The following is a 24,550-nucleotide window of genomic DNA, read 5'->3' as shown; positions in this document are numbered from 1 at the left end:
GAACATTGTAAAACGTAGGGCCTGGGATCTTTACAGTGATCTAGTAATCTCTGTCCTCTGCTACCACCTGCTCCAAGCTAGATCTTGTCCTGAAGCAAGTTTCTCTATCGGCAAAGAGTGGTTGTCAGAGGTGGTAGAATGGAGTTCTAACCCTGGTAAGCTTTGCAGGTAGCTAAAATCATGATATCCAAAGAACCTGAGCTTAAATACATGGAAATAACACCTGTTTATGCAAAAAACGCTTTCTGACACATAAAAATGAAAAGTAACTGGTAGGAGCAAATAAGCATCTTTGTTCAGATATACATTGCATTCGGATTTTAAACATACCTAATGACTTTTAGAACAAGAGGACACTGAGGTACCCAGCAAGAGGGTGGGAAATCAGGATGAAGAGAGTTACGGCTAGCCTGTCCTGCACCACGCACACAACCTATCTTTTTAAATACCAGTGGATTTCCTAGGGTAATGAGAGAAAAGAAGGCCTGGGCAAACCACACGTCTGCACGGAAGTTCAAGTCCAGATCACTAAGAGGCCAGTGAGGTATAGGATTATGGAGGCCTCACCCAGCCACCAGTGGCTCAGGGGACCTGTTTAGGAAGAGATTGAAGGAAAGTAGATGGGTTAGTTCCATGGACTGGGGCTCAAAAATTTAAAGCCACACATAACGTTAGCTTTCTCATTCCCACACACATTTAAGATAAAGGAGATGGCAGTGTTGTGCCACCCGGAGGATGGAATATGCAGATAGCTAGGTTTCTATACTGGTTCTGCTCACTAGTCTGATCTTGGGTAACTTTTTTGGGTCATTTTTCTGTAAGTGAGGGCAATAATAACTACTTGGTCAGGGCTGCTGTGACAATTCAGCAATAAAACGTGGTCAATTGCAGTTAAGTATAATAATAATTATTATGACTTTATTGTTGCGGTTATCACCACCTCCACCTCTAATACTGTTCCTGTACAGCTAGAGAAACACTGCCTTTGGTTGTGCCTTTCAGATTTGTGTTCTTTCAGGCTGCCTTTGGTGCTCTAAGTGCAATTTCATCAGGATAAGAAGAGTATGATATATGTTGCTCAGGGCCCTTTAACAGGAAGGGACTCCAGGCTCAGCTGTACCCAACCAGATACCTGGCTTGTGGAGTAATTGACAGCCTACAGGCAAGGGTGGACCAACTTCGTGATCGTGATACCTGCCAGGGTGTGAGGTCCAGTGTGACAGTGTCAGTTTCATAGCCTTTGCAGATCCTCACATGTACTGAGATAGAACCACCATTTTTTCCTATGTGCCCAACACCAGGCTAAGTACTTCTTATGCATTATCTTATTTAATTTTACAACTCTGTGAAGCAAATGCTATTATCCTTATCTTGCACACGAGGAAGCTTACATGCAAAGAAGTTACACAACTTTCCTAAGACCAAACCCATGGTAAATGGCAAACCCAAGGCCTGAAGCTCTGCTAGACCATTAGTAACACAATGGCCCCTGGCGTGTCCAGTGGGCCATCTGGTAATGAGAAAAAAGAAGGCCTGGGCAAACCACACATCTGCATGGAAGTTCAAGTCCCTGTCTTCTGAGAGGCCAGTGAGGTATAGGATTATAGAGGCCTCACCCAGTGCAAAGAATGGCAGCTGACAGCAGCAGCATAGTTAGGACATGAACTCCTGGAAAACCAACAGGCCCCTTCTGGTGCAGCCAACAGGGATGGGAGACATGAGATGTGCATTTGAGCGCTGTGGTTGCCCGGTTTAGAGAATAGGTAGATGAATGAATTAGGAGAAGGAGGAAAGTTTGAACCAGAGGAATTTGGTTGTCTAGACTCAACAAAATGAGAAGAAATTTATTCAGTTATTTATTCATTTAAGACACACTTAGCCAGGGACTGTACTAGTCATGGGGATAGAATGGTGAGCCAAGAAGAAGGAGAAGGAGAAGGAGGAGAAGAAGGAGAAGAAGAAGGAGAAGAAGGAGAAGAAGAAGGAGAAGAAGGAGAAGAAGAAGTCTTTTCTTGTGCAGGCACTTCCCTCTTGTAGCTTACAGTGTAGTGCTAAAGAACGATATCATCAAAGAATCACCCAGACGAATAAAAAGTCTACCTGGGATAAATGCTGTAATGGAGTTTGTGGTTTCAGGAGGGAGAGTAAGATGGTGAATGTGACCTGATTGGGGAGACTTCTCTAGAAAGGGAGAAAGTGAAGTAGAACAAGAGAGTGTGTAAGAGGGCTCTGTGCAGAGGGAACAGCCTCTGCAAAGGTCCTCTGAGGAGAAGGAGGCAGGGTACACTTAGAGCTTGACCAAAGCACTTGCACAATGAGTAGAATTTGTCAAGTCCACACAGTGTCCAGGCTCGTGGATCCCAGAGCTGCTAATGGGAACAGGTACAGCATGTGGGCCCACCCTACCGCAGATCCCCACAGCAACCTGCTCCATTGGGAGCACTGCTTGTGGCCCTCAGCCTTTCTACACACCTGTCACCCACTCTGAGCAGCATCATTGAGTCACAGCCTGTTTCCCTCTATTGTCAAAGAGCTTCTACTTAGAGCTGTTACATCTGCTATGATCCGCCACTGCTCTAAAGGGGACCATGGTTCTGAAAGAGGCTTCACCAGGTGGAAAAACCATCCTTAGGAAGGCAGCAGCTTGACCACTGACCATACAAGGGTGCTTCCCATTCATTCCCAGAACGACCAGGCTCCCCTGGCCTCAAACTCCCCCTGCTGGATTCTGTAGAAGGGTGAGGGTTCATTGGCCTTTGGTGCCATGCAGACATGCGATACTTTAGGAGGGCATGGTTACAGTTTAGTGAAAAATCACTCCTATTATTATCATCATTTTTTATCATCAACTAGTTAAAAGGACATATGCCAGAAAATTCCTGAGTAACTACAAGCATGATTCAGTTGAAGATCCATCGGCAAAATAATTTTTGAATAAGGTGATACTAGTTAGCAAATATAAAAACTGTATCAACTTGGTCACTGTAGTAAACTACCCAGAGCATGGATATAGAGCCCTTCCGTTAGAGCTGAGCTTTTCCTCCAATTTCAATTTTTTAATTAAAAATTAATTGCTTTGAAAGATACCTAAACACAAATTCCCCTCATTTTGTGGCTTATAAGAACTTTGAAATTGGTGCATTGTTGTAATAATCCCATTCAAATGATTCTATTTTGTTAGGAAAGGACAACGTGTTTTTGATCCGGAGAATTTTAGGAGAATTATAGTTGAGGTTTTCAAATAAATCAATATTTAGGGGTTCCTGCCCGATGGGAAGTGACCAGAGCTGTCAGTGCTTCCTCACAGAGCCTTCAACTTATGTGCTGTTTGCCATGAGAGTCCCAGTCACCCACACTGCATGCTCACACATGTTCCATGTCCCCATTGCAGGGCAGAAGTGCTGCCACTGCCCGGGCAGGGCCCAGGGGCCATGATGGTGCAGGCTGAGGCCACCCCGAAGACTCCCCATTTGGCCACAAAGAGGTTTTCCTGCAAGGCCAGACTTTGGGGAAGTTGCCAGAGTCCGAGTCTGACCCCCAGTTGTGCAGATCCAGCCACCCAGCCTTGCCAGCGTTTCAGAGATATTCCCACGCAGAGAAGCTGACTTGTGCTAACTTTACTTACAAGAGCCCAATTTATGTAAACAAGATGCTAATTGATTAATTTACAAGAAGACACAAAACTCCCCAGGGAACTGGACTCTTGCATCTGTGGATTAGCAGTCTCCTCTTGTAAGAAAATGACACAGGAGGCCCAAAATCGCAGTCAGCTTTCTTTAGCCATGATGACTCCCTTTTCTAAACTTCAGCAGACCCCTCGCCCCTCGACCCACCCGGCTCCAGCACCACCATTCTTATGGGTGCCTTCTTCCTTTTTCCATGCCAATACATTCCATCAGATTCGTGTCCTCTGGGCCTCTCTAAAGTGACTTTGCTTGTCTGTTCTCCCATCTTTTAGGCACAGAATTGGAATTTAATCCTCTGAGACTAACCTATTTTCAAGTTGGTGGTGGTGGTGGCCATGTGGAGACTCCTTACTGATGCCTTCTTGTGCCACCTCCAATTGATGTACATAGTACATATTTGTAGCATGGTTTTAAAATGACACTTAGTCAAAAATTTTTATTGAGTTTTAATATATATACAGTAAAAGTAATCAATCTTAAGTGCATAGCTTGATGAATTTATATATAATTCCCATGAAACCACCTCTTCCTGGATCAAGATATTTCTCACATCTCTTCCCAGTCAATCACCACCTCCACCCAGAGGTAACCACCATTCTGATCCTAGAGGGTTTTGCCTGTTCTTGCACTTCATATCAATGAAATCTTAAAGTATGAGGTCCTTTTGTGTCAAGCTTCTTTTGTTCATCTTATGCTTGTGAGATATACTCATGTTGTGTGTGACAGTAGCACTCATTTATTGTTTATATAGGCAAACCAACCTTATTTTCTAATCATACTTTATTAGAAAATAAGCTTATATATATATATATATTTGGTAAAATTAATTGAGTAATTTAAAATTATGATGAGCTAATACGTCTGTTTAGAATTTGTGTTTCATTCATAGTTCTTGAGCTTTGAATCACATGTGCGTGGTGGCTTTTACTCTAGACTGGAGGTTCTAACCCCAAAGCCTTCAGGGAACAGACGGATAACATAAATCACATAAATGAGAACATGGGTGGAGTAGGAATTGCTAGGCCAGGTACAGAGGCCCAATATTACCAGGTCTTCTGTTTTAAGGAGAAACCAAATATACAGATTTGTATAAAACCTCACTAATTCTTCACTTCAAAAATTTTGCAAGAGGACTGTTTTAAATTTGCTGGTATATATAAACAATCCACAAATCTGTTAATTGTGCCTATCCTATTTTACCCTTTTCCTCTCCCCTAGGCTATTTGCTTCCTCATTAAACTAGTGAACTCCAGAAGATTGTGATGATGATGGTAACATAGTTCTTAGATTTCTCCAAATCTCCACATTAAAGAAAAAATAAAGTCACAGCAACTAGACATCCAAACCACGAACTCCAACATTCAAGTGGTTGGGGAAAACCCTTTAACAACTTCGAGACCTGCCTAGAATTGGCATCTCTTCAGGAGAAAGCAGAGGTAAGCAACAGGGCATCTGGGAGATCAGAGAAAACTTCCAAATAGCCACTAGGTATGTGCTGGAGAGCAGGATAACTTCAGAATAGACACCAGGTATGCACGGGGAAGCAGAGCAACACGGTTTGGGAACAGGTAAAGCTGAAAGGGTGGGTGCAAGACACCTGCAATAAAACCTTTAGGGGTTGGAGCAGCTGGGCCACTGTGAACTCTCAAAACAGAGTCTACAGAGCTCCTGAAAACTGCGAATGAAATCAAAATGAGTAGACTAGGGAGAACACAGATGAAGAAGGAAAGGGAAGGTCCTGGGTACAGTTACAGAGGGGAAACAGCCAGAAATTCACAGAAAGCAAGCCAGCATATTTATTCACTCACATGCACACACACAGAGAAAGAGAAAGAGAGAGAGAGAGAGAGAGAGAATGTTCAGAACTCTGTGCAGTTAGAAAAGCTCATTGAGCCGATCTTCCCTCTAAAAGTTTAGGAAAACTAAAGTCACATGTAGATAACAACAAAAACATGCCATATAAAGTTAAAAGAGAATAAGGAACGAATGACATTCCTACAGGCAGTGAAAAAAATGTAAAACTCACAGAAATTGTAATGCACCACTTCAAAACAGGCTAAAAGACATTAGAAAATGACATGGGCTGTGAAAGAACATCATAAATCAGAATTAGAAAAACTCAGGAATGAGGCAGCAGAATTCGAGAAAAAACTACAAAGAAAAATAATTTTAGAAGAAGAGTAATCCAGAAGGAACAGACAGGAAATAAATGGCAAATAATATTTTAAGAGAAATAGGGAAGGAAAAGGAGAAAAATTTCAGAATTAAAAAAGAAGACAAAATATAGATAACAGAAGTATCGAAGAGGAAATCTAATGCAAAGAAACAGAGCAACTACTAAAAACCCTGCTTCACGCAATGTTTTCAAAAATCAGAAAGAAAATGATTTGAAAACGCATGTTGAAAAAGCATGCTATGCAAAGACTTGGAATCAACCCAAATGTCCATCAGTGACAGACTGGATTAAGAAAATGTGGCACATATACAACATGGAATACTATGCAGCCATAAAAAAGGATGAGTTTGTGTCCTTTGTAGGGACATGGATGCAGCTGGAAACCATCATTCTCAGCAAACTATCGCAAGAACAGAAAACCAAACACCGCATGTTCTCACTCATAGGTGGGAACTGAACAATGATATCACTTGGACTCAGGAAGGGGAACATCACACACCGGGGCCTATCACGGGGAGGGGGGAGTGGGGAGGGATTGCATTGGGAGTTATACCTGATGTAAATGACGAGTTGATGGGTGCTGACAAGTTGATGGGTGCAGCACAGCAACATGGCACAAGTATACATATGTAACAAACCTGCACGTTATGCACATGTACCCTAGAACCTAAAGTATAATAATAAAAAAAGAAAAACAAGATAAAAAAAAAAGAAAAAAAAATAAAAGAAAAAGCATGCTACGTACCTGAGAGTGTTACCCAGAATAACGAACACAAAACCATACTGTAATGTAATTACTGAGTCTTGTCCAACACCAAGACAAATTGTAGTAAACTAGTACAATTGCTGGTAAAGAAAAAATGCAATCTCTAGCAAAAAGCCTGTAACTTAAAGAGGAAAGAAAATTAGTTATCGTCAGACTTTTCAAGGCAATGCTTTGGGTCATAAGAAAAAAGAGTAACAGAGTGGCATATTTAAGATACTCAAGAAAATGTGAGCTAAGGATTTTAATTTATCAAAACTGATCTTCAGATACAAAAGTAGTTCATACATGAACTATTATTATCATGCAAATATTCAGGGAAAATTATTCCATGAAGTCTTCCTAAGGAATCTAGTAAAGAATGAACTTCAGACTGAAGAGACATTAATGTGATCTCTCCATTTCCATGGAGACCATGTCAGACATGGTCAAGACTGGTAGTGAGCATTCTATACATGGAGATGTGTGGAACTGAGAATAAAGAGCAAAGGACATTTGTAATATGTACTAGCTACATGATCTGACCATATATATGTAGTACAGACAAAAAAATAGGAGTCAGGGGGAATGAGGAGTATGCAGGACTAAATCCTGGCAAGTTATTAGGGAAATGTAAATCAAAACCACAATGAGACACCAGGTCACACTCACTTTAATGACTATGATTAATAATAGTAATAATAATGGACAATAACAGGTGTTGGTGAAGATGTGAAGATACTAGAACCCTCATACATTGCTAGTGGGATCATAAAATGATGCAGCCACTGTGGAAAACAGTTTGGTAGTTCCTCGAAAAGTTAAAGAGTTACCATATGACCCAGTAATTCCAATCCTGGGTAGATACTAAAAGAATTGAAAACAGGTGTTCACCCAAAAGCTTGTGGATAAACATGCATTGTAGTAGTATTTGCAACAGACAAAAGATGGAAACAACTGAAATGTCTGTCAACTGCTAAATGGATAAACAAAGTGCAGTATATTCATACAATGGAATACTATTCAGATATAAAAACGAACTAAGTGCTTATGTATGTGACAACATTGATGAACCTTATGCTAAGTTAAAGAGGCTTGATACAAAAGGCCACATATTGTAATGATTCCATTTATACAGTCCAGAGTAGGCAATTGCATAGAGACAGAAAGTAAATTAGTAATGTCCAGAGGAAGAGGAGGCAGGTATGGGGAGTTAATTACTAATGAGTACAGGGTTTTTTTTTTTTATTTTTTGTTTTTGTTTGTTTTTTTGTTTTTAGCAGGGATGGAAATCTTCTGGGATTTTTTTTTTTTCCAGTGGGGATGGAAATCTTCTGGACAGTGGTGATGGTTAGACAACTCTGTGGAATATACTAAGAATCACTGAACTGCACACTTTTAAGATGATGAATTTTATGGTATGTGAATTATATCTCAATTTTAAAAAGTAAATATTGGCAGATCATAAAAATGACAGCTGAGCTTACATTACTCAGCTATTGGTACTGTTGTTTAGGCTAATGTTTTGCAGACGTGGTCTATGACCCACCTGCATTGAATCACCCAAGATAATTGATCAAAATGCATTTTCCTGGGATCCCACCCAGACCTCCTGAAACAGAATCTCTTGGAATGGGAAGCAATAGAATCTGTATTTTTAGTAAGCCTATGGGTAATTCTTTTGCACAAAATAATGCTTAAAAACTATCTTAGTGGTTAAGGTTATTTTTTATATTTAAAAAAAATCTTTCAATGAACAAGGATGCCATGTGGCTACAAGTCCTAATAAGAAAAACAGCTCTTAATCGCAGACCAAAAGTATCATTCTGGGGTCTCTCTACATCATCTTCTAGAAATTTCCTTTCCCTCCCTCTCATGTTGAGCTCTTATCACCGGTACCCCACACCTTCCACCTACTCAATCTCTTGTTTTGGTGAGTCACTTCTTCCAGAGCTTCCCAAGAAAGAATACAGAGGAGAAGGTTTTTTGGGCACTTACATGATTGAAAATGCCTTATCCATCTATGGCCATACCACCCTGAACATGCCCAATCGAGTCTGAAAATGCCTTAATCCACCCTGTAATTGTTTGACAGCCTGAGTTTAGAATTCTAGGTTGGAATTAATTTTTCTTCTAAATTTGGAGTCTTACTCTGCTACTTTCTAGGTTTCATATTGCTATTGAGAAATTTGAAGACGTTGTGACTCCTGATTCTCTGTGTGTGATGTGTTCTTGGTTTTTTTCTCTTTTTCCTCTGGAAACTTGTAATTTCTTCTCTTTGTCTTCTGTGTTCTGAAAGCTTGTGTTGATGTACTTTTACAAGATCTTTTTCATTCATTGTCCTGAGTACTCAGTGGGCCCTTTTAATTTACCATCTAATGCCTTTCAATTATGGAAAGCTTTCTTTAAATATTTTATGGGTATATTCCCCTTCTTCAAAAAAATTCTCCTCTCTTTCTAGAACCACTTAAATTTTTGGCTCTATTTCTTAGGGAATATTCTCAATTCATGTTCCAAGTTTTCAATTGAGGGTTGCATTTCTGCTATATTTTAAATTCTTTGAGCTCTTTTATCAATAAAAATATTCCTTTTTTATAGTAATCTGTTCTTGTTTCATGATTGTAATATCTTATCCCTTAGAGGTTTATTTCTAATTAACATACTATATTTTTTCCACCAGATTGCTTTTTAATGTTCATTTGGGTTTTTTTTCTATGTTTTACATTATAATGCTTGGTTGTCTCATCATATTTAAGAGTGGAGGGATGAAATGCTAATGTAAAGCTCTGGAAACAGGGGGAACTGAAGCACTTGGCTTTCTCTTTTGTAAGATGACTTAACTAGGCTGTGAGTTGGGAAAACATTAATGACAGTATTTCAAGTTGTCCCTTTCAGACTGATCAAACTATCCAAAGACTCTACTGGTCTGTCTTTGGAAGATGGAGCCTGGTTACCAGCTTTCTGGGACCTAAATAAATAAACAGGTAGGCTCTAAACTTCTTACAGGTAGACATTCTCTTGACACCTCTGGTTTTGGGATATTTTCCCCTCCCTCAACCATGACTATTGTCCCTCAGTCCATAGACACTCCCTTTTGTCTTCTCCAGAGAGGGGTAGGGAAGGATGTCAGTGCTTAGTATGCAAAGTGCTTAGGAGGAGATTTTCAGTCTTCCTTATTTTAGCTGCCCTCGCCTCACCTACACTGATTCCATCTGCCCTGGGTGATGGGTCAGCCTTGATTTTCTCCCTGTTCTGTCAGGATTAGGTCATCTCAAATCTGCTCTGTTCTTTTCTTCATCTATTAATTTTGCTGCGAATGACTTCTTTTACATTTTACTGCCCTTGGAGACACATGCCTTTTAAAAACAATGGTTTTACTATTATTTAATAGGAGGAATGGAGATAGGTAATTTCCATCTATCATCTTTATCCAGAAGTCTCTCTTAGTTTTTAAAATAAACGTTACTGGGGTGTGATGCATGTACATTAAGCTGCATCCATTTAAAATGTGCAATTCGATTAGTTGTGATGAAAGTCTACACCTATAAAACCTCCACCACAATTGAGATACAAAATATTTCCATCACCCCCAAAAGATTATTTTTGCCTTGTTTGCAGTCTGTCCCTCCCTCCAATGCCCCAGGCAATCCCTGATTTGCTTTTTATCACTGTAGGTTAGTTTGCATTTTCTATAATTTTGTGTAAATGAAATCATACAATATATGCTCTTTTGTGGGGAGTCTGGATTCTTTCACTCAACACAAAGATTTTGTGATTCATACATGTTGTTACATGTACCAGTAGTTAATTCCTGTATATTACTGAGTAGTATTCCACTGTGTGGATGTAACACAATTTGTTTATCCATTATTCTGTTGTAGGACATTTGGTTGTTTGCAGTTTGGGGCCATTGCGACTAAAGCAGTTATGAATGTTCGTGTACAAGTCTTTGCTTGGGACCTTTCATTATTTCTTAACTGAACTATTTCAGTTGACCTCTTCCTGGGTCTTGCTGTCTCCAACCTCTCCTGATGGCAATGCAGCCTACATATTATTTGCAGAACATACTTCTAAAGGCACGGCTCTGGTCCCATCACACCTTCAATCATGTATCATAGTCTACAAGTAAAAGTCAAAATTCTTTATTGCCAAGAACATCCACCTATCTTTCTACATCAGTCATAACCCACCCCTTATCACCTTTCCTCTGTCCATTCCAAACCCCACTGTCCTCTAGCTGTCCCTTCTACACTTTTCTACTCCTACTGCCCGTTTCTTCCAGGAGAGCCTCCTCCCATCACTGCACATCAGATGTCCTGCAGCCTTTGCAGGTGTGGAAGGACCATTTCTGTCTTGATATTCAAGTTGGGTGTCTATCCCTCCTATAATTCTCCATCACCTTTTCTGTGCCTCTCATGAACTCACAGCACTCTGCATAGAGGAAGCTCTCTGCTCTCTACTTGATGAGTAAACAAGTAAGTGCATTTATAATCCTGTGTGTAGGATGCATTCAACACAATGTGGCTTACCCCACATCATTGGGACATGAAATAAAACATATAAGTGAGGTATCCAGGGAGCTTAAATGTAATAGCACTTAAAATATTAAACCATTTTATGAAAATATTTCTAAAATGAGTTAAAAATGCCTCTTCCCTCTTAACCAGATTTAACTGAACATAACTTAGATTTTTTTTTTTGAGACAGAGTCTTGCTCTGTCGCCAGGCTGGAGTGTAGTGGCGCGATCTCAGCTCACTGCAATCTCTGCCTCCCAGGTTCAAGTAATTCCCCTGCCTCAGCCTACTGAGTATCTGGGACTATAGGTGCGTGTCGCCATGCCTGGCTAATTTTTTGTATTTTAGTAGAGACAGCGTTTCACTGTGTTGGCCAGGATGGTCTCGATCTTCTGACCTTGTGATCCACCTCCCTCGGCCTCCCAAAGTGCTGGGATTACAGGCATGAGCCACTGCACCCAGCCAATTTAGACCTTTTAAGAGGTCAGTGTGATCACTGTAATCACCACTTAGAGGTATGTGCCATAGTACAGGGATGTCCATGGGCAGTTGTGTGTGTAGAGCTTTTACCCCTTCACTAATGACCCCATACGGCTATACGTATGTACTAGTATTTCCTTTCTCCCTTAGGCTATCATTTCTTACTGTACAGTGCCTGGTTCCTGCCTTATGTTATTCATAATTACCAATGTAATGACCTGTAGAGAGAATAGGTTTTGTTCAACTGCATAGACTGATCAAACTCTTAGATATGGATAGATATGCGATAAAGCAAGAATGGTAAAATGCTAATAGTAGAACCTTGGCCTTGGGTAAAAAAAAAAAAAAAAATCTTTCCTGTAAAACACTTTCAACTTTGCTGTATCTATACAACATTTGCAAAATAAAATGTTGGGAAACAAAGCTCCTGTGGAAAAGGATTCTGGTTATCTTCCATCTCTCTCCTCCCGAAAGAGGAGAAAGAGGAGAAATTGTTGTAGCTGTCTCGTGACAGTGATGGCTGTTTTGTCACACTCAGGACCCAAGGAACAGGAAGGCAGAGGATCTGGGTCCCTGGTGCACTCCTCAAACAGCTACACCAGTAATTCCCTTTGCAAGCTCTTGCTGCAGGAGGCAAACAAATCCTCAACTGTCGGAGACAGGGTGGCCTGGATTTTCTAACTGATAAACTTGAATACTCTAGAAAAACAAATACTTGCTCGAAAAGTTTTGAATTCAGACAGGTGGCTCACAGAGAGAGAGAGCTCCAAAACACTTTTCTTTCCCCAGCGCCTTTTGCAATACACTTGTTGAAATTTCTTCTCTGTGGCACAGCATCTCATTAGATAGACATGGAAAGTGGTGGCCCAATTTTGAAGGGAAGATCTGATGAACTCTTGAGCAGAGGACAGCAGCGCTCAGCAGGCTGTGGGGTCGGAGATCCCCTGATTCCATTTTGGAAAAGCACCCCAGCCAAGCAGTTCAGAAGTCGTTACCATGCACAAGGACGTCATGTTGGGCTCTGCACAGCCTCAAGCAGGGGACCAAGGCAAAAGAGAGTGCAAAATCGAAGCTGTGATCCCTGGTCAAAGACTGGCCTGGAGAGCTGGGACTGTCCTGAATAGGTGCCAATGCGAAATGACTTAGTGTCCCTGGTGGGGGTCCTGATTTACTAGCAACATGCACTCATGGCTAACTTTTAAAAAGTGAAGTCCCAAAGTGTAATCTAATTGCAGAGCTCCTTCTCCTCTTGTTAAGAAACAAATTACATTAAGAGTTCTATTTTGATCACAGAGTGATTTTTAAAATACATATTTATTAGGATTGTAGCATATTTGCTAGAAATGGCTCAGCAAAGCATTTCCTTTCCCTTCCCATGCTGGGCCGGTATTTTCCACCTGCCTTCACTTCAATTCTGTGTCTCTTGAAGCTGGTTTCCCCCTAAGGAAAGGGGTCTCACTGCCTTTGTTTACACACGGATATGGCTTCCTGCAACAGCAGCTGTGGGAGGCTAATTCTCCAACCTTGGAATGTCGGGAGGTGTGCGTAGGGCTGTTCCTCTTTCCCCCCAAGACAAAAGCTCTTTACAAAGGATGCTTCCTGTTAAAGAGTGGGAATAGGATCTCAAGATTGCAAAGGTTTCTAGAACCTGGTCAGAGCTGACTCTGCTCAGTGCCTGTTGTTACAGCAAGGGCATGTACTTCCCTCCACTCAGGCCTGAAAGCTGTGTGTACCTCTGACTTCATGGTGTTTGCTTGCCTGTGACCCAGAAGATAGCATCACGTCATGGACCTGAAACTCCAGAAAGTGCAGCTTGGTGCAGAGAAGACTGTGCAGGTATCTGCAGGTGACCCTGATTCTCACTGGGGCTCCCTGGGCTGATGCCAAGGCTGTGGCCCACTTTAGAATGGCTCTGTCCTCTGGCCTCAAAGTTCTTGGATACACTTCCTGGGACACTACGTCGAATGGGTTAGGAGAACCAGATCCCCTCTGGATAGGGGACGAAGGCATTTGAGGAACAACAACAGCTTTCTGGGTCAAGAGTCTGCACACCAGCCTTGGAGAGAGCAGCCCCGGCCTCCAGACTGTAAGGGCTGCCCCTATGGGTTAGGAAGATCCAGGGTGTGAGTCTCCCTTGGGAAAGGCTTCCTTCCCAGAGACGTTTTCCTAGTTTATTCTATACTGAGACGTTTGATATGGTTTGGCTTTGTGTCCCCACCCGAATCTCATCTTGAATTATAATCTTCAGGTATTGAGGGTGGATCCTGGTGAGAAGTGATTGGATCATGGGGGCGGGTTCCTCCATTCTGTTCTCATGGTAAGTGAGTTCTTATGAGATTTGATGGTTTCACAAGTATTTGGCAAGTTCCTCCTACACTCACTCTTCCCTCTCCTATTGCCATGTGAAGAAAGTTCTTGCTTCCCCTTTGCCTTTTGCCATGATTGTAGGTTTCCTGAGGCCTCCCCAGCCGTGCAGAACTGTGAGTCAATTAAACCTCTTTCCTTCATAAATTACCCAGTTTTGGGAAGCTCTTTATAGCAGTGTGAAAACGGACTAATACAATGCCCAACTCACTGCCTTCAGCCCAGCTCTCACTCTTCTGAGCTCAGACCCTGTTATCCAATTGCCTGCTGAACATCTCTTTACTCTCCTTCTTAATGAGAGGTCCAGGAATTACAGGATTTAGCTAACTCCTACTCAATCTCTAGGCCTTACATTAGATGTCCCTTCCCCCAGGAAGCCTTCCCTGACTCTCTCTATCCTGACAGGGTGCCCCCCTCCTATGCACCACGTGGGTTTGTACCTCCTCTATCACAAACCTTAGCATATGCTGCTTGAGTCCTTGTACTGTGTCTCCTCCACCAGGCTGCAAGCTCCGTGAGGGCAGGACCGCACCTCTGTTTTGTTCATGGCTGTGTCTCCAGCACCTGGTTAGAGGCAAGGTGCCAAGGCAGTGCTCTGTAAAGGTGTGTCCAAAGTGAAACTGAAGGAATTACTACACCATCCAAGTCTGCACACAAGTGAGTTTGAAGTGTGACTGTTAATGGTAGTGCTTCACTCACAGGCTGGCTTCAAAGCCACTTCCAAAAGAGAAACTTGTAAGATGGTTGAGCCACAAAAATTGAATAAACCTCCCAAGCTAATTGGGTCTCTGAGTGGGATTGTGCTCCTTTGAATAAATATGCTTTAATACGATCGTTTAAAAACAAAAACAAAGGGGTCTTGTTGAATTAGCCAAACCTCACACAACGACAACTCACGAAACACCAGGGTGGCTTTTTTCCCTGCGGTTTCATTCTGCATTTTTTTTTCTGTAGTTGCGTCTTCTTGCTTTATCCAAAAGCCAGAGAAATAAAGAGGTATGTGACAGATTTGCCGTTGAGCAACTCTTTGCTTTTATCAATCCTGAGGTGTTCCCCCCCCCCGCCCCAGAAAAAACAAGGGAAGGAAAACAAACTTGGGATTGAATCACAAAGTATTCATTCTGGGTGCCACATATATGAAAAAACAAAGGTGACTGGGTGGGGATAGAGAAACCTGAACAAATGTCTGCTGAATACCTACTATGTGCAAGGCAGTGTAAGCACCTACCATGTGCTGTTCCAGACTTTTTTTTTTTTCTTTTTTGAGACAGAGTCTCACTCTGTCGCCCAGGCTGGAGTGCAATGGCACGATCTCGACTCACTGCAACTTCTGCCTCCTGGTTGAGGTGATTCTCCTGCCTCAGCCTCCTGAGTAGCTGGGATTACAGGCATGTGCCACCATGCCCAGCTAATTTTGTATTTTTAGTAGAGACAGGGTTTCACGATGTTGGCCAGGGTGGTTTTGAACTCCTGACCTCAGGTGATCTACCCGCCTCAGCCTCCTGAAGTGCTGGAATTACAGGCATGAGCCACGCGACCGGCCTAGACATTTAAAGTATCTAATTCCTTTAGTGTTTGCAGTACGTCTGTGAGGTGGGTATTTTTATCCTGTTTTACAGACAGGTGAGCTGCCAGGGAGAAGGGGAGCAACAGAGGTTAAGTTACAGAATAGCACATGGTTGGGGGCTGGGGTGTTAGGATCAGACCACAGACTCTTCAGATTCCAAGGTCATGCTTTCTCCACCACATTGCAGAAATTTTCAACCCTGATGACTGAAGCCGACTGGAGGTCTGCAAATTCGAGTTTGAACACCCAAGATTCGATGTAAAACAAGCAAGCTTGATTGGTGGTCAGAACACACTGTCAAAGAAAGGGTTTTCTTCCTGTCGCCCCCCTTGTATGATTTATGTGAATTTTGTTGCCTGTCACATTGGGGTTAAAACAGCCTCTAGCTATTCAGATCAAGGATGTGGTGCCAAGTCACCCACTGCATATGGTTAAGCATTTGGGAATCAGGGATTCCTTTAAGAATCTAAAAAAAAAAAAAAAAAAGGTATGGTCCCTCTTTAAAAATAAAATGCACAAAAACTTATATACAATTTAAGGAAGACCAGAAAGCCTTGGAGTTTGGGGAGGGTTATTCCCAAAACTCTAGGTCCCAGAACTGGATGCTAGACTCTTCAGTGACAGTCTTGCTCTGTGTGTGTGTGTGTGTGTGTGTGTGTGTGTGTGTGTGTGTGTGTTGGTGTGTGCGGTGTGTGGTGTGTGTGTGGTGGTGTGTGCGGTGTGTGGTGTGTGTGTGGTGTGTTTGGGGTGTGGTGTACAGTGTCTCTGCTATGTGTGTGGTGTGGTGTGTGTATGTGTGGTGTACAGTGTGTGTGGTATGTGTGTGCGGTGTGTGTGGTGTATGGTGTGTGTATGTGGTGTATGTGGTATGTATATGTGTGGTGTACAGTGTGTGGTATGTGTGGAGTGTGTGTGGTGTGGTTGTGTGTGGTGCACAATGTGTGTGGTGTGTGGTGTGTGTGATATGTGGTATGTGTGGGGGGTGGTTGTGTGTGCGGTGTACAGTGTGTATGTGGTGTGTGTGTACATGGTGTGTGTAGTGTGTGTGGTGTGTGCATGTGGTATATGTGTGCAGTGTGTGTGTAGTGTGATGTGTGTGCGCGGTGTATGTGTGGTGTGTGTGTGCGGTATTTGGTGTGTGGTGTGGTGTGTGTGTGTGATGTGTGTAGTGTGTGGTGTGTGGTGTGTGTTTGGTGTGTGGGTTCAGTGTGTGTGGTGTGTGTGTTCAGTGTGTGTGGTGTGTGTGTGTGTGCAGTGTGTGTGTGGTGGGTGCAGTGTATGTGTGGTGTGTGTGTGTGTGGTGTGTGATGTGTGTGGTGTGTGTGTGTGATGTGTGTAGTGTGTGGTGTGTGGTGTGTGGGTTCAGTGTGTGTGGTGTGTGTGTGCATGGTGTGTGTAGTGTGTGTGGTGTGTGTATGTGGTGTGTGTGTGGTGTGTGTGTGCGGTGTATTTGTGGTGTGTGTGTGATGTGTGTAGTGTGTGTTGTGTGTGCGGTGTGTGTTTGGTGTGTGGGTTCAGTGTGTGTGATGTGTGTGTTCAGTGTGTGTGGTGTGTGTGTGTGCAGTGTGTGTGTGGTGGGTGCAGTGTATGTGTGGTGTGTGATGTGTGTGGTGTGTGTGTGTGATGTGTGTAGTGTGTGGTGTGTCTGGTGTGTGTTTGGTGTGTGGGTTCAGTGTGTGTGGTGTGTGGTGTGTGTGTGCATGGTGTGTGTAGTGTGTGTGGTGTGTGCATGTGGTGTGTGCGTGTGCAGTGTGTGTGTAGTGTGTGTGCGGTGTATATGTGGTGTGTGGGTGCGGTGTGTATTTGGCGTGTGGTGTGTGTGGTGTGTGTGTGATGTATGTAGTGTGTGGTGTGTGTGGTGTTTGGTGTGTGGGTTCAGTGTGTGTGGTGTGTGTGTGTGCAGTGTGTGTGGTGGGTGCAGTGTATGTGTGGTGTGTGTGTGGTGTGTGTTTGATGTGTTATGTGTGTGGTGTGTGTGTGTGATGTGTGTAGTGTGTGATGTGTGTAGTGTGTGGTGTGTGTTTGGTGTGTGGGTTCAGTGTGTGTGGTGTGTGTGTGGTGTGTGTGTGCAGTGTGTGTGTGTGGTGGGTGCAGTGTGTGTGTGTAATTACAGTAAATACTCATTTAACATCATCAATAGATTCTTGAAAATGAAAACTTCAAGTGAAACAACATATAACAAAACCAATTTTTTCCTGGTCAACATTACAATAAAAAGAAGAAACGATGTTATTTGAAGATCTACTGCACATAGTTTTCCTTAAAGTTGCAGTTTCCAACAGCCTATTGACAATGTGAAGCGAGGACTTACTGTGTACATATAGTGGAGCACAAGGCAGAGATAAGTAGAAAATAAAAGTTAACCATATTCTTCCAGAATCTATTCTATAGCTAGAAATGAGCACTAGGCTTAGAGCTATTTGCATGTGTCTCCTCTGGTACTGCAGCCTCCTTGCAGGCTAGCCCTTCCCCGCCTGCAGCATTTGGCTTAGGGCCTCCCAACTTGCAGGTGCTTTGGGTAGGTATTTGTTGATGAATTAACTATTATTTTTGCAATTATTCAACCGCTTACCCAGCTTTATATCTAACCAATAGCAGATTATTTTGCATGAGCAAAGATTACCTTGCAATGCCATGTCCTGGATTCTGGTCCCTGTGCTGCTGCTAAGCAGACGGTGGCACCTTGGTCAAGTCACTCCTGCTCGCTGGGCCTCATTCATTCATTTTGACTGTGCCCTTGCTATGCACCAGAGGCTGAGCCGGGAAGTCACTGGGGTTACAAGATGGATGATTCCAGGTCTCCAAGGTCAAGAAGATCTGTCTTGTAGGAAGCCTTGAAAATAAACAAGTAAGGGTGATATTTTAATTGTTTCACAACCATCAAGGCCAAGGCACCAACCCCTCAGCACCCTCATCCTGGGGCCTCGCAGCCTGGTAGAGCCCTGCAAAGGAGCACAGTCAGTACCAAAAGACCATTGCCACAGTGCAGGTGTGATGCAGGTTCAGTAACAGCAGGACAAGAAGCCTCAATGTTCTCAGTTGCCAAATCTGTAAAATGGGAGGTTAGATCAGAGCAGAGTTTAGTCAATTATAGCCCTGCCAGTGGATCAAATTTGACCTGCCAGTTATTTTTGTAAACAAAGTTTTATTGAGCACAGCCACGCTCATTTGTTTACATATTGTCTAGAGCTGTTTTTACACTATAACAGCAAGAGTTGAGTCACTGCAACAGAGATTGTATGGCCCACAAAGCCTAACATTTTTACTCTCTTGCCCTTTACAGAAAGGCTTGCCGACTTTTGACTAGATAATCTCTCGTTTTCTTTTCATCACAATACCTCCATGACTTTCTAAGCAGGTAGAACACACTGTTTGCATTAAATGTGGTTTTCTTTAAAGAAAGTCTTTGTGTTCCAACCAAACAGTGAGTGGCATTTTCTGACACAACGGGGACTGGAGACCAAGCCCTTGGAATACGGAATGGAGGCTGGGCTCTGTCCCTTGAGGAGACTTTTTTTGTTGTTGTTTGTTTAGACGGAGTCTCGCTCTGTCGCCTGGGCTGGAGTGCAGTGGCGCGATCTCGACTCACTGCAAGCTCCGCCTCCCGGGTTCACGTCATTCTTCTGCCTCAGCCTCCTGAGTAGCTGGGACTACAGGCGCCCGCAACCACGCCCGGCTAATTTTTTGTATTTTTAGTAGAGATGGGGTTTCACCGTGTTAGCCAGGATGGTCTAGATCTCCTGACCTCGTGATCCACCCGCCTCGGCCTCCCAAAGTGCTGCCATCACAAGCATGAACCACCGCACCCAGCGAGACTATTTTTTATTCTGTGCAAAAATTTCTGCTCATTGCCTTGATGAGCCCATTAGGGAGTTGTTTATGAGTACCAGTTGGTGAGCAGATACTTGCACTAAAATGGACACTTCCAGAGAGTCACAGTTGACAAACGCACTCAGCTGTGTAAAAGCTGATCCACATGCAAACTGAGGGGTCCACTTGGCTTGTTAGGCTAGCTCAGAAATCATTCATTCTGTTATGGGTTTTCTTTGCAAGACTCCAGAAGAAAGCAAGAATCAGTAGATTGGAACTGGGCTTACCCCCAGGAAAGCCTGAGAGGAGCAGGCTCTGAGCGGTTCCTGGGAGGATCAGTGAAGCCTGGAGCAAGTAGAAAAACAAGCAATGCTAGCCTGAACTGCATTTCACTCTGGTCTTGTACCCTTCCTTCTCTTGGAGAATCCCTTCTCAGTCTTTTCTCTTGACCCATTGAAGGTAGACTCCAAGTCACTAGATCTCTTATTTATCTTGGAACCACTGTGGGTGATTGCATTATTGTCCTTAACTTCTTACCCTATCCTGTATGCATCCTCTCCTAGTGGCTCCATAGCTCTCACAGTATCTCCATGGGCAGAATGGCAGAATGGAGTTTCATGCTTCTTGAATTTGGGCTTGGCCATGTGACTTGTTTTGGATAATGATATATGGGTGGAAGTGACAGTATGCCACTCTGAGCCTAGACTCATGTTTTTGCTTGTTATTTGGTACCTCTATCATCACTATAATATGATAAACATGACCAGGTCAGTGCACTGGTCAATGAAGGATGAAGCCTGTATGACGTAGGGTTGCCCCCACCCAACCATCAGAGCTGCAGTGGGAAACAGCTGCCAAGATACCTGAAGCAGGGCCCTCAGCTGAGCCAAGCTTTCATCAGCCAAATCCCAGTAGACCCAAGATATGAGCAATAATAAGTCATTGATATCTTAAGCCACTGAGATCTGGGTGATTTGTTACACAGCAAAGCTAACTGATACCAACCTCCCGCAAGCTCTGGAAAAAATGGTTTATCACAAAGCAAGGTAACTATTACATGAAGGGGCCAGGGAAAGTCTACCAATGGATTACCAATGGCATGGATTGGCATGGATTTACCAATGGTCTAGGAAAACACTAGACATGGATAGAGTCCTTTTTGTTCATGGATAAAGAAGGAGAATAAGGAGGTGGAAGGGAGAAGAAAAGAGAAAAAGAGAGGAAGGAAGTGAAGGAGAGAAAGAGGGAGAATATGGAGCAATTGATTGAGTAAAAAGAAGAAAAGATGGGCCTGTAGCTTAAGAGAAGAACACAACTAAAGACGCAGAAAAAAATCAATATTTTGAAAAACATTTATCTAAGGAAACAAAAGTTTTTGGATAGCTTCTGCTTTATACTTTCAATAAAATTTAAGAGAATATGGACTTACAAAATTAAGAAATTAAATGTAAGATAAAACAACAGTGTTCACAGTATGACCCATGTTACATTTTGAAAACACTTCCCTTTCTCTCTTATCTCCAAGCAGAATCGATCACTCCTGTCCCTCTACCCCCAAAGCACTTGTGCCCCCTGCTCAAGTCAGTCAAGTGCTACCTGCTGTGTTCCATTATGGTGGGTGAGTTCCTGGGATGTTGTGACCTCTTTGAAGGAAGGCCCGTACCTGGTGAAATTCCTTCTCTGGTCTGCCATGACAAGAGAGACTGGGCACCCAGAAGAAACACACTGAAAGACCCTTTTTAGTACTAAAATGACACCCAGAAACAGGATGCTCCTATCACCAGCATAGAGAAAATGTAGAGTGGAGATAGTGATACAGCACAGCTTTGGTCTTTGCTCTATCCTGAGTGATGTTGTTGAGAGCTGCTGAGCCGGAGACAAGAGCACCTGGCCACAGGCACAAGGCAATGATTCCTCTCTTGGTGCTATCAGTCATCACCTATCCAACAATCGGTCACACCCACCCTCCCTGGGGAGGGAGGGAGGGCTTTCCCAAGCCTATGGAGAGTACAAAGAGAAGCAGGGCTTCTTTGACATTGAGAGGTTTATTGTTCCAGTCCAACACTTGGAATGTCTCCTGTTTTCTCTGAGTGAAGTTTCCCTGGGTGGCCTTGGGGAGTCCTCATCATGGCTGGTTTCTCACATGGATATTTAGATGAAGATTTTGGAGTGGCTGCAAAATGGCAGTAAGATTCAGCAGGAGGATGTGCCAGGGGGTCTCAGCTGCAGAAAGAGCCATGTTCCAAAGTTAGGAGCAGGGCAAGGAGGGAGGCACAAGAAAAGCAGCCAGCATTTGCTTACCTTCTTAATGTGTCTCCTGGTCTGGCTGCTGATGTTTCAATTGCACATTAATGAGTCACTTTTTTCATATCCTCCTGCATGGTTCTAACCACTAGTAAGTAAACATACAGCCTTTGAATAGTTGTTGAAAAATTTGGAGAATGTGCCACTTTTGGAGAATGTGATCAGGCTAAGATGCCTTTCTTATGATCAGTCCCATCCCTCTGCCCTCATCCCTGATTATGCTATCGCCCAGCAGATGCCTTTGCAACTTCAGCAGGTCTCTCTTTTTTGATCCCCCCAAGAACTCACCTAAGTCTGGAAGAGGCTGTGCCCACTAGCACACAGTGCTGGCCTTTGGTGCTTATATACATCTTCCCTGCTTGGCCCTCCTAAGGTCTGTTCACAGTGGATGCCTGGGGAGATGAGGAGAAAAGGTACGGGAAGGGTGAAGTGCAAAACCACAGAAAACCTCTGGCATGGATTTTCCTTGAATTTCTTTCTGTCTCCCACAGCCCACTGGGGCACCTCAGAACCCCCTGGGATGCGAACTTGGACATCTTTCTGCATACCTGTGCATGGCAGTGAACACATGAGTGTCTGGTTTATAAAGCCACCCCTGCTGACTCTGGCCCTGCCCCTCCACCTGTAAATGTGCAAAGCCCAAATGTATCTATTGCTATTAGCTTGATGGTTCTGGCTCAGGGTCTGTCATCAGGTTGAAATCAAAATGTTGGCTGGGGCTGCAGTCATCTGAAGCCTTGACTGGGGCTGGAGGATCTCCTTTCAAGGTGGCTTAGTCACATGGATAGTAAATTAACTCTGGTTATTTGTAGGCAGTTTCAGTTCCTCCCTGCATGGGCCACTCCACAGTGCTGCTTGAGTCTCCTCACAGCATGGCAACTGGCAAGTGAACCAAAGTAAGTGATCCCAGAGAGCACAAGGTGAAAGCTGCAGTGACTTTGCAACCTACCCTCAGAAGTCACACCCCATCATTTCCTCAATGTGCTATTGGTTGCATAGTAGCCCTATTCAGCGTGGAAGGAACTATGCAAGAGCATGAATGACAGGAGATGACAAACACTGGGGGCCATATTGGAGGCTGGCTACTATACTTAGTGATATAGTTTGGATATTTGTCCCTGGTTAAATCTCTTATTGAATTGTAATCCCCAGTGCTGGACGTGGGGCCTGGTGGGAGGTGTCTGGATCATGGGAGTGAATCCTTCATGGCTTGGTGCTGTCTTTGTGATACTGAGTTCTCGTGAGATCTAGTCATTTAAAAGCTTGTGGCACCTCCTCTGTTTTTCTCTTGCTCTGTTTTCATCATGTGATGTGCCTGCTCCCCCTTCACCTTTCATCATGATTGTAAGCTTCCTGAGGCCTCCCCAGAAGCCAAGCATATGTTAGCACCACACTTCCTGCACAGACTGCAGAATGTGAGCCCAAATAAACCTCTTTTCTTTGTAAGTTACTCAGTCTCAAGTTTTTCTTTATAGTAATGTAAGAATGACCTAATAAACTTAGGGTATGAGATACTTGCCTAGTGTAAGAATTTTTTGAGTAAACAATAGTTGCTAACACATATCCTGCATTTGCTATGTGATAGGCACTGTTGAAAGTGCTTACATGTGTTAATTCATTCAGTCTTTCCAACAGCCCTATGAGGTAGGTACGACTAACCTCATTTTACATATGAGGAAACTGATGTACCAAGAGTTTAAGTAATTTGCCTAACATAATTTGCTTAGTATATAGAAAACCCAGGATTGAAACTCAGGTAGACTGATTTTGGAAGCCACACTTGCAAGCACTGTATATCCTGCCTTTTGGCCATATTAAGCTCTGCCACCATGGCTTGGTTTGCAATTGTTTTGTGGGGGTGGGAAAGGAAATACCAAGGACAGAAGAGAGCCAAGGTCTTGTTTGCAACTGTGAATAGCACATGTGAGAGTCCAGAAGCTCTTGCTCTATCAGTAAGACTATGATCTACACAATGACTCTTGCTGTACATCCCTCTAATGACAGCTGGCTCCCTGGCTCCCATCAATGTGCAGGAACATCCTCAGGATGGCTTCTGACAGTGTGCATATGCCATGACCAAGCTGCTGGAACATCTTTACAGCTCCCTGGAATAGAATGCAATCTCGTTTTTCCTTTAAATAAACTTCTCAAGCCAATCTATTAAATGGTTATCTGCTGCCTGCCCCAGGGAGTGCAGGCAGGTGGAGAGCTGGGCTGGGGTTGACAAGTTGCAGATACACACACACACACACACACACACACACACACACACACACACACGAAGTCCTGCACGAGGTCACCTACAAGGTCAGGCCACCTCTTCCTGGGACCTTGCTCAAGTTTTGGTGTCTCAGAAGATGCTGCATTATCAACCTTTGAGGAGAAAACCAAATGGGCTTGTCACAAAGAAATACAAAGTGTGACTCAGAGCAGGGAGCCAGTGTGGAGGGAAGGGCTAGAGAGGACAGTGAGTGGGAGAGCTGCCATTTGGGCTGCTCTGGCTTCGGAATCCTGCTTTGCTTTCTCTCCTTTTGGCTCAGGAGATGATTGCACATGTGGCTCACAGCTGACTCTTGCAGGATCTCAGATAAATGATGAGAAGACAGGTAACACCTGGGCGCCTTTTTATTCTGTGTGGATAGAGGTTGGGGCCAGATGGCCTTTCTCCTCCTCCCCATTATTTATGGAAGGCTTCACTTACTTTCCAACAGGAAGAAGCAGGAAACACTGGGATTACGTGTTCAGGGACAGAAAACAGTGTGTACAAGCACACGGGTTCTGGTAAGCCAATGAGTATAGACATGGTTACTGCCCCCCATTCGCCACTGTCTTCCAAAAGCCCTTGGCTTGGGTCTCATTAAGGACTCTTTGAAGGCCATTGTAACAGACAACACTCCCACAGCATT

General features: G+C 43.4%; 1 long non-coding RNA gene across 2 annotated transcripts; it reads left to right on the top strand.

Annotated features, from left to right (window-relative positions):
• The first annotated feature begins 4,540 nt into the window (after positions 1-4,540).
• LOC135965196 (uncharacterized) lies at positions 4,541-23,090 on the top strand. 2 transcript variants are annotated; one of them, XR_012418221.1, is made up of 4 exons: positions 4,541-13,435; positions 13,848-13,916; positions 14,466-14,566; positions 15,718-23,090. It is a non-coding gene; the product is annotated as an uncharacterized lncRNA (long non-coding RNA). The 2 variants fall into 2 exon arrangements; XR_010578100.2 differs by having other exon boundaries at positions 14,466-14,620.
• Positions 23,091-24,550: the final 1,460 nt, after the last annotated feature.

The sequence above is a fragment of the Macaca fascicularis genome, chromosome 9 (genome assembly GCF_037993035.2).
Source record: "Macaca fascicularis isolate 582-1 chromosome 9, T2T-MFA8v1.1".
NCBI classification, from domain to species: Eukaryota; Metazoa; Chordata; class Mammalia; order Primates; family Cercopithecidae; genus Macaca; species Macaca fascicularis.
This window is presented reverse-complemented; position numbering and strand designations above follow the sequence as displayed.